General features: G+C 34.8%; 1 protein-coding gene and 1 long non-coding RNA gene across 6 annotated transcripts in view; one reads left to right on the plus strand and one right to left on the minus strand.

Annotated features, from left to right (window-relative positions):
* SCN9A (sodium voltage-gated channel alpha subunit 9) overlaps nucleotides 1-15,487 on the plus strand; it is a 171,305-nt gene that overhangs the window by 42,929 nt on the left and 112,889 nt on the right. The window lies entirely within an intron of this gene.
* The window catches only part of LOC131827142 (uncharacterized), a 167,900-nt gene continuing 161,975 nt past the window's right edge, over nucleotides 9,563-15,487 (minus strand). For 2 of the 5 annotated variants that reach the window (XR_009351906.1, XR_009351903.1), the window contains 2 exons: nucleotides 15,019-15,137; nucleotides 9,564-12,231 (listed from right to left, as the gene is read on the minus strand). This is a non-coding gene — a long non-coding RNA (uncharacterized LOC131827142). Of the gene's footprint in view, nucleotides 12,232-15,018; nucleotides 15,138-15,487 lie in introns of all 5 variants that reach the window. The other 3 variants (XR_009351907.1, XR_009351904.1, XR_009351905.1) reach the window with 3 other exon arrangements.

Genomic DNA, 15,487 nt, shown 5'->3' on the forward strand with positions numbered 1-15,487 from the left:
CTTTGGGTGTTGAGTTTGCTAAATTCTTTATAGATTTTGGACACTAGCCCTTTATCTGATATGTCGTTTGCAAATATCTTCTCCCATTCTGTCAGTTGTCTTTTGGTTTTGTTAACTGTTTCTTTTGCTGTGCGAAAGCTTTTGATCTTGATGAAATCCCAATAGTTCATTTTTGCCCTTGCTTCCCTTGCCTTTGGTGATGTTCCTAGGAAGAAGTTGTTGCGGCTGAGGTCGAAGAGATTGCTGCCTGTGTTCTCCTCAAGGATTTTGATGGATTCCTTTCTTACATTGAGGTCCTTCATCCATTTTGAGTCTATTCTCATGTGTGGTGTAAGGAAATGGTCCAATTTCATTTTTCTGCATGTGGCTGTCAATTTTCCCAACACCATTTGTTGAAGAGGCTGTCTTTTTTCCATTGGACATTCTTTCCTGCTTTGTCGAAGATGAGTTGACCATAGAGTTGAGGGTCTATTTCTGGGCTCTCTATTCTGTTCCATTGATCTATGTGTCTGTTTTTGTGCCAGTACTATGCCATTTTGATGATGACAGCTTTGTAATAGAGCTTAAAGTCCAGAATTGTGATGCCACCAACTTTGGCTTTCTTTTTTCAATATTCCTTTGGCTATTCGAGGTCTTTTCTGGTTCCATATAAATTTTAGGATTATTTGTTCCATTTCTTTGAAAAAAATGGATGGCATTTTGATAGGAATTGCATTAAATGTATGGATTGCTTTAGGTAGCATTGACATTTTCACAATATTTGTTCTTCCAATCCAGGAGCATGGAACATTTTTCCATTTCTTTGTGTCTTCCTCAATTTCTTTCATGAGTACTTTATAGTTTTCTGAGTATAGATTCTTAACCTCTTTGGTTAGGTTTATTCCTAGGTATCTTATGGTTTTGGGTGCAATTGTAAATGAGATTGACTCCTTAATTTCTCTTTCTTCTGTCTTGCTGTTGGTGTAGAGAAATGCAACTGATTTCTGTGCATCGATTTTATATCCTGACACTTTACTGAATTCCTGTACAATTTCTAGCAGTTTTGGAGTGGAGTCTTTTGGGTTTTCCACATATAGTATCATATCATATGCAAAGAGTGATAGTTTGACTTCTTTGCTGATTTGGATGTCTTCAATTTCTTTTTGTTGTCTGATTGCTGAGGCTAGGACTTCTAGTACTATGTTGAATAGCAGTGGTGATAATGGACATCCCTCTTGTGTTCCAGACCTTAGCGGAAAAGCTTTCAGTTTTTCTCCATTGAGAATGATATTTGCAGTGGGTTTTTCATAGATGGCTTTGATAATATTGAGGTATTTGCCCTTGATGAGAATAATTTAGTGGCAATTGTCATGACTATATTTTGAATTGGATTTCATCCCTTGAAGAGTTTGATTCTTGTATATGGATGTTGCTAAATAATCTTACAGAATGGGAGTAGTAGAATCATCATGTGTAGTCAAGAAGAGAATAAAAGTTTATAGCAATGTTCTGTCAGTGAACAACATTTTAAGAAGTCTCAGTCTGAGAGCTACAACTTGATCCTCAAGAATACAAAAGCAACTTATGTCATGAAAGATACTACTTATGTGGTTCAAAAAACTCACATGTCTTAGAGTTGTTGACTTTATGTCAATATGTGTTCAGTATCCCAGCTCATAAAGCTAATGTTGAAATTTTTTCTCATTAATGTATGTTCAAAGAATGAAATAAGTTGATGTGATTACTATGGAAGATATGTTACAAGGTCAATAGAACATAAACTTTAATTGCAAGAAATTTTATAAGCAAATTCTACAAAACAAGGGGCTGTTCATGAAAGCCAAATCATTAAGGAAATATTCAGAAAAGATGTATACAACTTATATACTAATAACTTATTTCAGATAAACAATGTATACATTTTGGGAATAAGTACATTAGATACATATTTTTTATTTATCTCAAAGTGTACACAGGCAACTAAAGATAAAATAACTGAATGTTGTGATTTTTGTTTTTATTTGCCAAGTCTAGGAAGGCAGCCTGAGGGAAGAGAAGTAGGGAAGAATTGCCCTTTTGGGAACCTGCAGTTAGGATAAGATCAAATAATATAGCATTCTTACGGTCATTATTTTAATTATATTATTATTGGCATTTCTCTTTCTCATAAAATTCCTGTATGTCCCCAACTTTCCAAAGGGTGAGAAACTACAAATATTTTTAATGAAATTAAAAATGTAACTTAAAAGAAAATTTGATTTTGAAGATTTTTTTTTTTTAGATTTTATTTATTTATTTGACAGAGAGAGATCATAAGTAGGCAGAGAGGCAGGCAGAGAGAGAGGGGGAAGCAGGCTCCCTGCTGAGTGGAGAGCCTGATGTGGGGCTCGATCCCAGGACCCTGAGATCATGACCTGACCTGAAGGCAGAGGCTTAACCCACTGAGCCACCCAGGCGCCCCTGATTTTGAAGATTTTAAAATATCAGAATTTTTTGTTTTATTCTAGCCAGTTGACAACCCTTGTACTGCTCATTGAAGAATTGTGGTCCTGTCAGGTGAGAGAATGTTCTTGAGTTTATTGCATCTACATGTCCATGATTCCATTTTCAAATGCTGAGAATAATAGTGGAAGAGATAAAAGAGCAGTATATTTAAAGTGAGCGTAAAAGATTGAATAATAGAAGTTTTGGATTACTGATTTTGTGGAAACACTTTAAATAGTGATTATAAGCAAAATAATCATATCTTTTGTAAACTAAGCAGACATATGAAATGGGTTCTACATTTATAGACTACATTGTTTTTCCTTCCGATTGCTACTTCTGAGCTCATATAATTATTTTTTCAGATAATTCAGAAGGAATACTTTAATCACTTAGCAAAACTGCCCTGTCTAAAATTATCTTGTTTTTGTCATAACCTAGTTTCTACACAGTGACTCAAAAGTAATTTCCCCATATTAAACAATAATATTGGCTGAAAGTGAGAAGAACAAATATTGGCTGTCTCATGCCAAACAGATACTTATTGGAAGGTACAGAGTCCTCAGAGTTATCGGAAGACTTTGAGAAGCTGGGTGAGCTAAATGGGAAAATGAGCAGACCAAAGGGAGGACTGGACACTGTTTGGCAGATTCATGTAGAAAGGATTGCTGGACCATTCTGCCACAACTAAATTCTACCATAGCTACACAGTGGCTCCAGCTCAAAGGAATTCCAACCAGCCCTTCTTTCATTTTGGCTTCACACATTCCAGGGTCAAAGTAAAGGGCCAGTGAATCTGTCTGGATCCACTTGGGAAATGTGGCCTTATCCCACTAGTGGAAATGGAAAGGAAAGATAGTTCCCCTTAGATTTCCATAGTTAGAGACAGGGCTTCAGTCCCATCACAGCTCACAGTGCAAAATCTTCATTCATCCCAGATAAGAAGGAATACTGAATGTTGGATAGGAAAAATGTGTGTGTGTGTGTGTGTGTGTGTGTGTGTAGTCATATGTACATATACACATACATGTACATACATTTATGATTTGTTTTGAGTTTAAAAATGAAGCAAATTAATATTGGTCATGTTTATACTATTAGATGTTGAATTTTGGAATGTTTAGAATTGATATACTGTAGATGCTTGAAGCAAAAGAAAGCATTTTTACTTCAAGTAGTATAATTTTCAGATAGCGTCATCCTATATTTGAATGTAAGTGCCATCTAGTGATAGTGAATAGCCCCTCCCCACCTAGGTTATGGGTAATTTGTGCTGCTTTTCTAACTTGTGAAGTTGTCATTCTATAGTTTACAGAGTTCCCAAGTATTTAGACCCAAACTATACCTATTCTCTAATTTCATGAGTTAATGGTACAATAGTTTATTATGAGGATATAAGATGAATGCAAAAGGTAATGCACTAAAAAGTAGATTATATTACAAAGAAGCAGTTAAAATTGAGGACATATCATTTTGTATTTTTTGTTATTGAATTCCCAGATCTTACCCAGTATCTGACACAAAGCAGTTACTCATACTCTTTACTGGTGCTCCAAGAAAAGAAAAAGAAAGGAAAAAAAATTTTTTTAATAAAAAATCATATCTTTATATCTTTTATTTTATTTTATATCATATCTTTTATTTCTATAAGATATGATCATCTATTCAGAAATAAAATTGACAGGAAAATTGAAGATTGCCAGATACAAAGTCACATCAATAACAATTACCAACTAAAATGATTATGTTTTTTAAAATAGGACATCATTTATAATAGCAACATAAAGCTATAAAGTATATAGATTAATGTATCTAGGAATTAATAAGATCTATCTAATAATAGGAATTAATGTGTCTACCCCATTAGAGAGTCATTCTATGCTTTTGGATGGAAAGACAATTTTATAAATACATAAATCCTCCATAAATTATTCTATAAGTTTCAGTTTGCTTTTTGTAGAAATAGATAAAATGAAGAATGAATGATCCTTTATAGGCAAGTTGACCTTGAGTAAAGAGAATAAGAGAGGACCTGTCTCAACATGTACTAAGAAATATTTTGTGGGAGGAGAGGTGAAGAAGGCTACATTAAGCAATACTTTCAGAGCATTACAATAAGGCAAATTAAAGATACTTGTTCAATAAAGAAAAGATACTACTGAGAAGTTAATGACAGAATAGAAATTCTGAAACTGAGATATTAAAATCTAATATACCCAAGGAACACTACTAATCAATCAATAAAGGATGAAAATCACAACAGAAAAATTGGAAAAAGGATTAAGAACAAAGAATTTACATGAGAAGAAACTCAGAGAATGAATAGGCATACAAAGAGTGTTCAACATCATGGTAGACCAGAGCAATGCTAACTCAATAAAAGTAGGTGGTTTTTCACCTCTTAGTCTGGTAAAAGTTGGAAAATTTTTGAGACAAATTCTCCTTGGGAAGACAATATTACATATGTACAAGTGAATAATGCCAGGTATTGGTAAGGATGTAGAGGTACAGAACCTTTAGTACTCTGGTGGGAAAGTAGAAAAGTAGACTCACCTGGAGAAGAACATGGCACTGCTTGGTTCATTTAAATATATATGTACCCTAGGATCCAGCAGTTATCTCCCAGGTAACAATTTCCCAGTAATTCTCACAGAGCTCCATAAAGGGACACATACAAAGTTGTTCATGATAGTGTTGTTTTGTGCTGGTGACAAGTGAGTTTACTGAGGAAGGAGGAGACTTAGCAATGTATTCATGTGGTTATCTATTTTGGTAAGATTTACAAAAGTAAGGTATCTTAACTATTACCACGATTTCCCTCTTATCAAGTAGTGTTAGAGTAGCCATGGGCATATCTGGTTTGCAGCAAAGTGGAGTTAGTTGGAGATAGTATTAATGGGGTCTCAATGGGACACAATTATGTGGTTTGCAGACACTTCCCTGTACATTTACCAGGCACATTCTTAGAAAAACACTAAGTACATAGAACAGGTGCCATGTACAGGTCTTCCTTTAGTCTTGCTGGAGAAGAAAAACTATCTTCCCAGTATTGGTAACTTGGATTACTTTGGTATTCTTCAACAGTTGCATTATTTTTTCTTGTTGCATTTTGTATATGGCATATTTTAAACACAAATGCCAAACTTGGAATTTTCTGTGTATTCTGCCTATTATAAAGCTTTCCAAGCTACACATATTAGGTAAATGAAATTATATGAAATTAAATGAAATTATAAAACATATCTTTAAAGATTTTGTTGAGAAAAACCAAATATAAATAAGGTCAAGACTCTAACCCTGAATATCAGAAAGCTCAAAAATGACAGTTTAACTATAATTTGGAAAGTGTATGAGTATTTTAAGTTTAAAATTGCAAATTACTGAACATATAAAATATGCATGTTTCATATATCAAAAGCATGCTCGTTGTCATCTTTAGCTTTTTGTGTTAAAATACTGAGAGAAAATTCAGATATGAGATTAGTGGAATATAAAAAATTATAAGAAGCAAGGAAATCAACAAATTATATTAACATTGAGTAATGAAAGTAACAAAATGTTTTGTTATATCAGATGCAAAAGTGAGAAACAGTGTTTTTCACTAAGAGGAAGAGGGGTATTTCTTATAGAAGTATTAAGTAGATTCTTGGATTATTTTGTAATTCAGTGAAAGAAGAGTAAAACATATAGATATGTTGAGAAAATAAAAGATTAAATTTTATGCTCGTTTGCCATGAAATACCCAATGTGTGAGATAACATAAAACTCATCATGCATTGCTATTTAGAGGACTTTGATCACAGTGGCTGAAGTATTGTCAAGTCAGAGTATTTAAGATTATCCATTGAACAGGGACTTTTGAAATGCTTTGTTACCTTACAGCTCGTCTATGAAAGGAACTTAACAGGAGGCTTTACCAAATGTGACAGTAATTTTAAAAATTTATATGCTATTACCAATAATGAGTTGTAGAGCTCAAAGAAATTACTCAACTATCAGTAATAAACACACACACATGCCTGTATTTCAACTAGTTTTGCCAAAGGAAAGATAAGATTGCCTCTATGCCTCTATTACAAAACCATTGCCCTGTGAAGAGATGATCAGAGAGAATGAAGCCATAAATGGAGAAACAGGATTAAGTGTGCTGGGGAGCTAATTAAATTTTGGAACTTGTAGTGTTTTTGATATTGGTTAGTTTTTTTTAAAATGTAAATCCATTTAATTTCTAAACTCGCTTTTAATATTCATTTTTGTACCTAATTTTTGTTTGTAATAAGCATTTTATTCTCAATCTCCCCTTGTAAAAAATGGTGTAAGCTGCAGGCCCATAAAACCTGGATCTGTCTCTGGGTTGCAGGAGGGGTAAGGGGCCTAGATAGCACCCACGTGTTCTTTTTTTTTTTTTCCTGTTTTATTTTATTTTATTTATTTTCAGTGTTCCAGCATTCATTGTTTCTACTCCACACCCAGTGCTCCATGCAATACATGCTCTCCTTAATACCCACCACCAGGCTCACCCAACCCACACCATCCTCCCCTCCAAAACCGTCAGTTCGTTTCTCAGAGTCCACTGTCTCTCATGGTTCATCTCCCCCTCCAATTTCCCCCAACTCACTTCTCCACTCCATCTCCCAATGCCCTCCGTTTTATTCCTTATGCTCCACAAGTAAGTGAAGCCATATAATTGACTTTCTCTGCTTAACTTATTTCACTCAGTATAATCTCCTCCAGCCCCATCCATGTTGATACAAAAATGATATTCATCCTTTCTGATGGAGGCGGCATAATACTCCATTGTATATATGGACCATATCTTCTTCTCCTTTTTTTTTTTTTTTTTTTTTAAGATTTTTATTTATTTATTTGACAGACAGAGATCTGTTGAAGGGCATCTTGGTTCTTTCCACAGTTTGGTCACTGTGTCCATTGCTGCTATGAACATTGGGTTACAGATGGCCCTTCTTTTCACTACATCTGTATCTTTGGGGTAAATACCCAGTAGTGCAATTGCAGAGTTATACGGAAGCTCTATTTATAATTTCTTAAGGAATCTCCACACTGTTTTCCAAAGTGGCTGCACTAACTTGCATTCCAACCAACAGCGTAAGAGGGTTCCCCTTTCTCCACATCCTCTCCAATACTTGTTGTTTACTATCTTGTTGATTTTGGCCATTCTGACTGGTGTAAGGTGGTATCTCAATGTGGTTTTGATTTGAATCTCCCTGATGGCCAGTGATGATGAACATTTTTTCATATGTCTGTTAGTCATTTGTATGTCTTCTTTGGAGAAGTGTCTGTTCATGTCTTCGGCCCATTTTTTGACGTGATTATCTGTTTTGTGTGTGTTGAGTTTGAGGAGTTCTTTATAGATCTTGGACATCAGCCTTTTGTCTGTAATGTCACTTGGCGAATATCTTCTCCCATTCCGTGGGTTGCCTCTTTGTTTTGTTGACTGTTTCCTTTGCTGTGCAGAAACTTTTGATCTTGATGAAGTCCAAAAAGTTCATTTTCGCTTTTGTTTTCTTTGCCTTTGGAGAAATATCTTGAAAGAAGTTGCTGTGGCCGATGTCAAAGAGGTTACTGCCTATGTTCTCCTCTAGGTGTTTGATAGATTCCTGCCTCACATTGAGGTCTTTTATCCATTTTGAGTTTATCTTTGTGTATAGCACCCAGGTGTTCTAAGAGCAAATAAATAACATGTCTGATAATATACATCGGAACATTACTCACTAGTTAGAAATACAAACTCGAATTATTTATAGTAAACTGGATGGATCTTTAAAACCATAGTAATAGTCATAAAAAAATAAACGAACAAAATGAGTCATACAACATGAAATTTATGTAAATTTAAGATACAGCATCCAAATTAATATTCAGTTTTTAAGAAAACATAATACAAAGAGACATAGTAAACATGTTAGAATGGTTTCCTAAGGATGAGAATGGGAAGGGGCTAGAGTGGCAGGGAATGGGATATGGGGCAGATAAAGGAGAAAATAATAATAGAGATAGGACTTTTATGGCCAATGATGATAACTGGCTATGATCTGGGGAATTTAACTCCAAACCTGAGGTTTGGAAAAATCTAGTTTCACAGCAGGAAATTTGGTTGATTTTATCTGCAATGTAGCTAAATCATGATTCACTTTTTACAAGCTTTTTCAAACTTTTTAACTTTTAGATTAGACTAGTTTAGGTAAATGCAGGATAGAGTCTAAAAAGTTTATGAAGTTATACATTATAAATTCCATGGAAGTACAATGTCAAAGATAATTTTTTATTGTTTAGAAAAACTGAGAGTGGTGGAGACAAGAAGGTGGGGGTGAACCTAGAAAATGACAAAGACAGCTTCTGGACCACAGCAAGCACTTACTAAATAATCTTGTGAATGAAGAGCATCAAGAGAATTTATCAAGGATGTGAGTCATAGTACAGACCAGCTGACTTCTACTCATCTTCCCTTTCTGACCTAAGTCTTCCTCCCGAAGCCCAAGTCTGGTGCCTTTCCTGTATATTCTCATTACTTTTGTATGATGGTGGATTGCAATTGTTTACTTGCCCATACTTCCCAATGGACTAGGGGTCCCAGAGGACAAGAACAAAGACTGCCTAGTTTGTGTCCCCAGCACCTGCTATTGTGTCTGGCACTTAGTAATCATGTTTAAAATATCTTTTGAAGAGTTAATAAAGTGGAATGAACATATTAAAGGAATGTTAGCATCACATGATTTCACACATGTAGCAATCATTTATACATACTACTGAGTGATGATCTTAAAATTAGAACTATCTTCATTTTGATTTAGTAATCAGAACAATTAGAAAGTGACAATATTTAGGTCTTCTTGCTTTAGTCTTTTGTAGCTTAATAAAGAAAAGTTTCCAAGCATATTCCATTAATTCTGTTAGCAGTTATTATGATGGCATTTAAAAATGAATTTAATACAGATAATAATATTACAAACGATTCAACTGATGGCTGGTCATTTAAAATGTATTCCCTAATTTTCAGTTAGTGAAGGATCTTTCCAAATAAGACTACTTTGAAAAAAAGTAGTATTTCACAACAGTATACTCTAAGGGTCTTCATGGATAGTATTTTCTGCATAAAGATAAAAATTCCACCTATTAAAAAAGCCTGAGAACAATTACTTCTTAATAAAACCACTCAATGTGATAGACTGAGACAATTGAAAATCAAATAAAATTAAAGGAAATCTCTTGCTTTTGTATACAAACTGATGTATTTAAGAAAACATGCAAGCTGGAATTCATTTATGCATTTTATTCTATATAGTCTTAAAATCCATAAGATATCATTAATGCTTCAAGTAGTCCTTGTTCTCTTTTGTCGAGTAAACTTTTTATATACACAGACACACCCATTCTGATGTTCATTTTTTCTGTGCTTCCTTCTGCTCTTAAGATCTTTTCCTTCTGCCTAAAAAGTTTCTTTATTATATATTTAGTGCAATGATGAATTCTCTGTTTGCCTTTTCTGCAAAATTTTTTTAATTTCACATTCATCTTTTTAAACTTTTCATGAAGTACAATACTTACATAAAAATACATGCATTCTAAACATATAGTCCATTGAATACTCCAAACTTAACAAACCATGCGAGCAGCACTGGGATGAAAACATAGAATTCCCTCACTCTAGAAGAGAGCTTTTACTCCCTTTAGTATTCTAAATTGTTAGAATATAATCAGAATAATGTATGTAATATTTATCATAAGAATAAATTATCATTCATAAAAATCAAGTGGCGGGTCTCCTTTTTTTCCAAGCACAGTTACAAGCTAAGGACACTCTGTTCTCTAGGATATTATAATTTTAGAAGTTACCGGAAACATCTAATTCTAATAGTGAAGTAAAGCTATCTATTTATGGGCCGTAATTTTATGGTGATACAGATAAATGCACCCAGCCCACCTTGTCAAGGAAAGCTCCTTAAATTCTGTGAGGAAGACCTATGGGTTAGCAGGATCTGGGGCCTTGGGGACAGTTACCCTGGATCAAACTAGCGTTCTAGTGAAATGGACAAAATACATCCATCGTGAAGATAGGCACTTCATTGATAGAGTTGTATTATGTTTTCCTGTTTATTTCTGATGACATTGTAAGAAACTCTATAAAGTTAAAAGCAAATGGAGATATTGTATTGAGGAAATAAAGGATTGTGTGGAGATTCATAATTCTTAATTATGAATTAAGAATTAATTCATAATTTAATTCAAGTCTATCTTAATTCAATTCTTCTTATTGCCTACTTAAATGTAAAAATTTTGGTTCATTTTTAAATTTCAGGTAACAGAGTAACTAAAATAGCCATCACTTAAATCCCTGAGAATAATGGATTATAATCATTGGTCTTACTGCACCTAGACTGGGCAAAGAGTAAGGTAAAACGTTAGAATAGTCAGCAATTTGAAAAGTTTATACAGTTTTCTCTAATGGTAAACTGATATTCACGAAGTGTTAGAGGGTTTGCCAAAATCGCAGCTAGAAAATTGTGTATTCATTTTGACCAAAATAAGACAAATTTCGAGACAGCAGATTAAAAAAATCAGTCTAAAAGTTTCACAGCTCCTTTATTGCGGATTAAATGCAATGCCAAACAGTATTTGGATATGACTCGTGGTGCTTCCAGTCTTCAGCCTGAAGTTAGGAATCTTCAGTTATTTGAGGTCCCAGGCTCTGCAGCTCACTAGGATGTCATTTAATCAGGGCACAGGATTTCCAAACAGTAGTGATGTCACTATGATTAAACCCTAAGATTTTTTTTTTTAAGATTTATTTATTTATCTGAGAGAGAGAGAGAGAAAGAGCGCACACGTGTGCACGTGGTTGGGGGGCAAAGGGAGAGGGAGAGGGAATCTCCAGCAAACTGTCCACTGAGTGCAGAGCCCACCATGGGGCTGGATCCCAGGACCCTGAGATCATGGCGGGAGCTGAAATCAAGAGTCAGACGCTTAACCGGCTGCGCCACCTAGGCGCCCCAATCCCAAGAATTTAAGTTTTAAGTTTTGCTTATGTTTATTTTACTACTTCTTTGAACTATAAAATCTGGTTTTCAGAAAAGCAGACAGTTACTGTGGCATACCTTGGTAAAGAATAATGATCAAGACAATTAGTTATCTATGTTCCCATAAAAAGAAGTATTACAAAGCAAAGCCAGGGTCTTAGGTCCTATCCGGTAGGTTCTCCTAGGACCTCTCAAAATAAGATGAGTGTATATCTAGGCTTGCCCAGAACAGTCCCAGTTTATGCCTGTTGCCTTGGTGTGTGATGTAATGTAGCATTTATTCTTGGAAAAAAAAAAAATCTTGGTTTGCAACAGAAATGCTGGGGTCATCCTGCCAAGGATAGAACCAGACTGTCAACTGTATTCCTTACAGCCAAGGGGTATCTGTCTCTGCTTTCCTCCAGTGATGCTGTCAAATATTCAAATATCAGTAAAATGAAAAACTATTGAGAGATTTTATTTTTTTAAATTACAATTCAGGGAGCAGATAGGAGTGGACTCAAACCTGGCTTAATTATTATCTTTTCCCTATATGCTTCAGATTTAGTCTTCTAGCAGAGTTCATTTTCTTCTGTAAATAGCAGACACACTGGATGACTCAAGTGCACTTCTGGTTGTCTTCAGATGTGTCAGCGTTCTCTTCCTTGTTGTTGACACAGAGGATTTGTTCGATCTTGATATTCCTTTCCTGCACTGAGGCTGAGAAGACTCATCTGGAAGTTTTTCAGTTCTCCTGGAAGAGAGCATTGAGTGTAACAGTTTATACTGGAAGTAAACATGGCCTCTTCCATCTTTCCTGACGATGTCTTTCTTTTTCATCATGGGATTTTAGATTTTCAGAATGGGAACAGTGTGAAGGGAATGTCACTGAACAAATAGAAGGAGTTTTTAAACCACCATGGTAGCCAAAGAGGCCTTTGTGGTTATAAGAAATGGATACTTGTACCCCTGACAGCCAGAGTGGAGGTGTCTGTTGCTTTGTTTGGGTCATATTATCAAGTGTTCACATATCAGTAAAAGGAGAATTTCTGTGTCAAATGGATTTCTTTCATCTCACTGTTACCCCACAGTTCCTAAAGTAAGACATAAATCAAAAGAGAGCCTTTTGTATCTTAACAGAATCGTTGAAATCAATATATGATGAAGTCTTAATTTAACAACTTAAAAAATAGTGTGCTTAACGCTACCAAGTAACTTAAGTTACCATTTTTCTAAAAGGGAATGCACACAGAGCCCCTTGCAGATCTATTTTTTGGCCTACTTAGTCATAATGACTCTCAAGTATAATTAGGACTCAGACATTGTGACTCCAGTCTATTTCCATGTTTATAGGTTGTAAGCTCATTTTTTACCCAAGAGAGTACATTTATAGAAAATTATCCTCCCAAGCATAATAACTTTAAAAAGTTGATTAGCATTTCTAATAGATCTCTTATTGATCAGTGATGTTATTTGATAGGAGATAAAATATTATTTTTATATATTAATTATAACCCATTTTAATTAGGCTGTTATCAGGTACATTATAGATAATGGCAATATATTTATTTAATCAATTCAAATTTGCTGGAACACTGTTAACATTACCTAATATTAGTGTAATTCTAGGTCTATAATTTCTTTTTTTAATGTACACTCTTTATCTTAAAGTAGATTTATGGAAAAATGGTGCAAGGCAGTATAGAAAGCTCTCATGGAGTCCCTCCCCACTTCCCCTGTTATTAACACTTTACATTAGTATGGTACATTTGTCACAAGTAATGAAACCATCATGATACATTATTGTTAACTAATGTCCTTTCTTGATTCAGATTTCTTCAATTTTTCCCCCACTTTCTTTTTTTTCCTCCTCCAAGGTGTTACATCCAAGATAGCACATTACATTTAAAGATCACTCTGTCCTTAGTCATCATTAGGCTGGGGTAGTTTCTCAGACCTCCCTTGTTTTTGATGACCTTGACAATTTGAAGGAACATTGGTCAAGGTATTTTATGGAATGACCCCGAATTGGGATTTTTCTGATTTTTTTTCATTATTAGATCAAAACTATGAGTTTGAGGGAGAAAGACTATATAGAGAAAGTACTGTTCTCATGATATCAAGAGAACCTGGGTGGCTTAGTCAGTTAAGCATCCCACTCTTGATTTCAGCTCAGGTCATGATCTCAGAGTCATGAGATCAAGCCCCAGGTAGGGCTCCACACTCAGCCCAGAGCCTGCTTCAGATTTTTTTCTCTCACTGTCCCTCAGCCCCTCCCCCTCCTCCCTCTCCCTTGCATGCACAGGTGCATACACACACACACCTGCACAGTCCTCTCTCTTTCTCTCTTTCAGTAAATAAATAAGAGCTTTTTTTTAAAAGGGAACATATTATCAACATGAGTTATCACTACTGATATTAGCTATGATTCATTTTACAGTCCTTTTGAAAATACTCACGTATAGATTCTATGGTGCCTTGAGAATACTTTAAAAATTAATGGTACTCCAGCCAATATTTTACCTGTGGGAAAATATCATTATCAGTTCCCACTTCTGTGGGAATTTAAGTTCTGTATAGGTAAGAGATTCAGTGACAGAATATAAAACAGAGTCAGAGATTATTATAGAGTCATGAATGTGTGATTATTCTCCTTGATATATGGAAATATCCTCTTAATCCTTCTAGTCACAGTTAAACAAGACATTCAAATATTATTTGCTTTCTTTAAAAATGTTGAAAGTTATTAAATAAAACACTGCTAAAAGAATTTTCTGGAAAATATTTTTATTTATTTTATTATTTTTAAGATTTCTAGTTATTTATTTGAGAGAGAAAGAAAGGAAGCCTGAGTCAGGAGGGGGGCAGAGAGAGAAGGAGAAGCTGACTGCCCGCCAAGCAATCTTGAGATCATGACCTGAGCTGAAGACAGATGCTTACCTGATTAAGCCACCCAGGTGCCCCTATGGGAAATATTTTTAAGAGAATAATTAATTCCATTCTTTAAATGTAGAATTCATATTAAGACAAAGCATGCTAATAATAATCATTACCAAAGCATAATTCCTATTACAAAATTATATGGACATAATACACACATATTCTATCTGAACCACAATAGAGTTGACACTCTGACAGTAATAAATCAATTGGGAACTGCAATTTACTGTTCCAGTATTAGGTAAGTGCCATGGGGCCAAGAAGGTAATAGAGGCCACTGGGACCTTTGCCAGCACAAGTTAATGTGCACAGCCCACATTTTCTCCTTTCAGTCCTTTAGGGAAGAATTGGTTTTGGAGTTCACTAGGTGATTTCTGGGAGATTTCCAATTTAATTTCCAAGTATGTAGGGGAACCCACCCCAGTCTCACTCTCAGGGTTATTCCTACATGAAAGGCTTCATAGGACAATGAGGACTAAAGGAATCCCTCAAAGCTGCTTCCTGGAGGCTGCTCCTGATATTTGACTCCAAGAAGACAGAATAATAGTCTATTCTGAATCATAGCAGACACTCAGAGTCCCTAAAACTCTAGAGAGACTACCTGTGATATTTCTTGCTTGAAGGAAGGGATCATTCTTGTATTCTGTTCACAGAATCCGTTAATGATATTTAATGTTTCTCAGATGGTGAACCAAGTGGCAGAATTCATTTCTTTCTGAGCTTGTTCAGAAATATCAATTCAATTTTTAAAAAAGAAAGAAAGAAAAAAAAATCTTACTGATATATCTCTTGAGCCACATAACTTTGTCTAATTAAAAAATATGTTTCCCAAGTTTTCTTTAGTTCAAGGCAACAAAGACAAATTAATGGGACTTTCATTAATAAAGGAAACTCAGCAGCAATCTAAACCTTTGAACAATCAATATTTATTCTAGGGCTACTTGCAGTGTCTAACATTATGTTTTACAAAGTAACTACTTCTATCATAAATGTTTCAATGATTTTAGACTTAGAGTGGATATATAACTTGGATAGCCAAGGTCACATACATGGCTAATTAATGGCAAACC

This window comes from Mustela lutreola, chromosome 3 (genome assembly GCF_030435805.1).
Source record: "Mustela lutreola isolate mMusLut2 chromosome 3, mMusLut2.pri, whole genome shotgun sequence".
In the NCBI taxonomy this organism is placed as follows: domain Eukaryota; kingdom Metazoa; phylum Chordata; class Mammalia; order Carnivora; family Mustelidae; genus Mustela; species Mustela lutreola.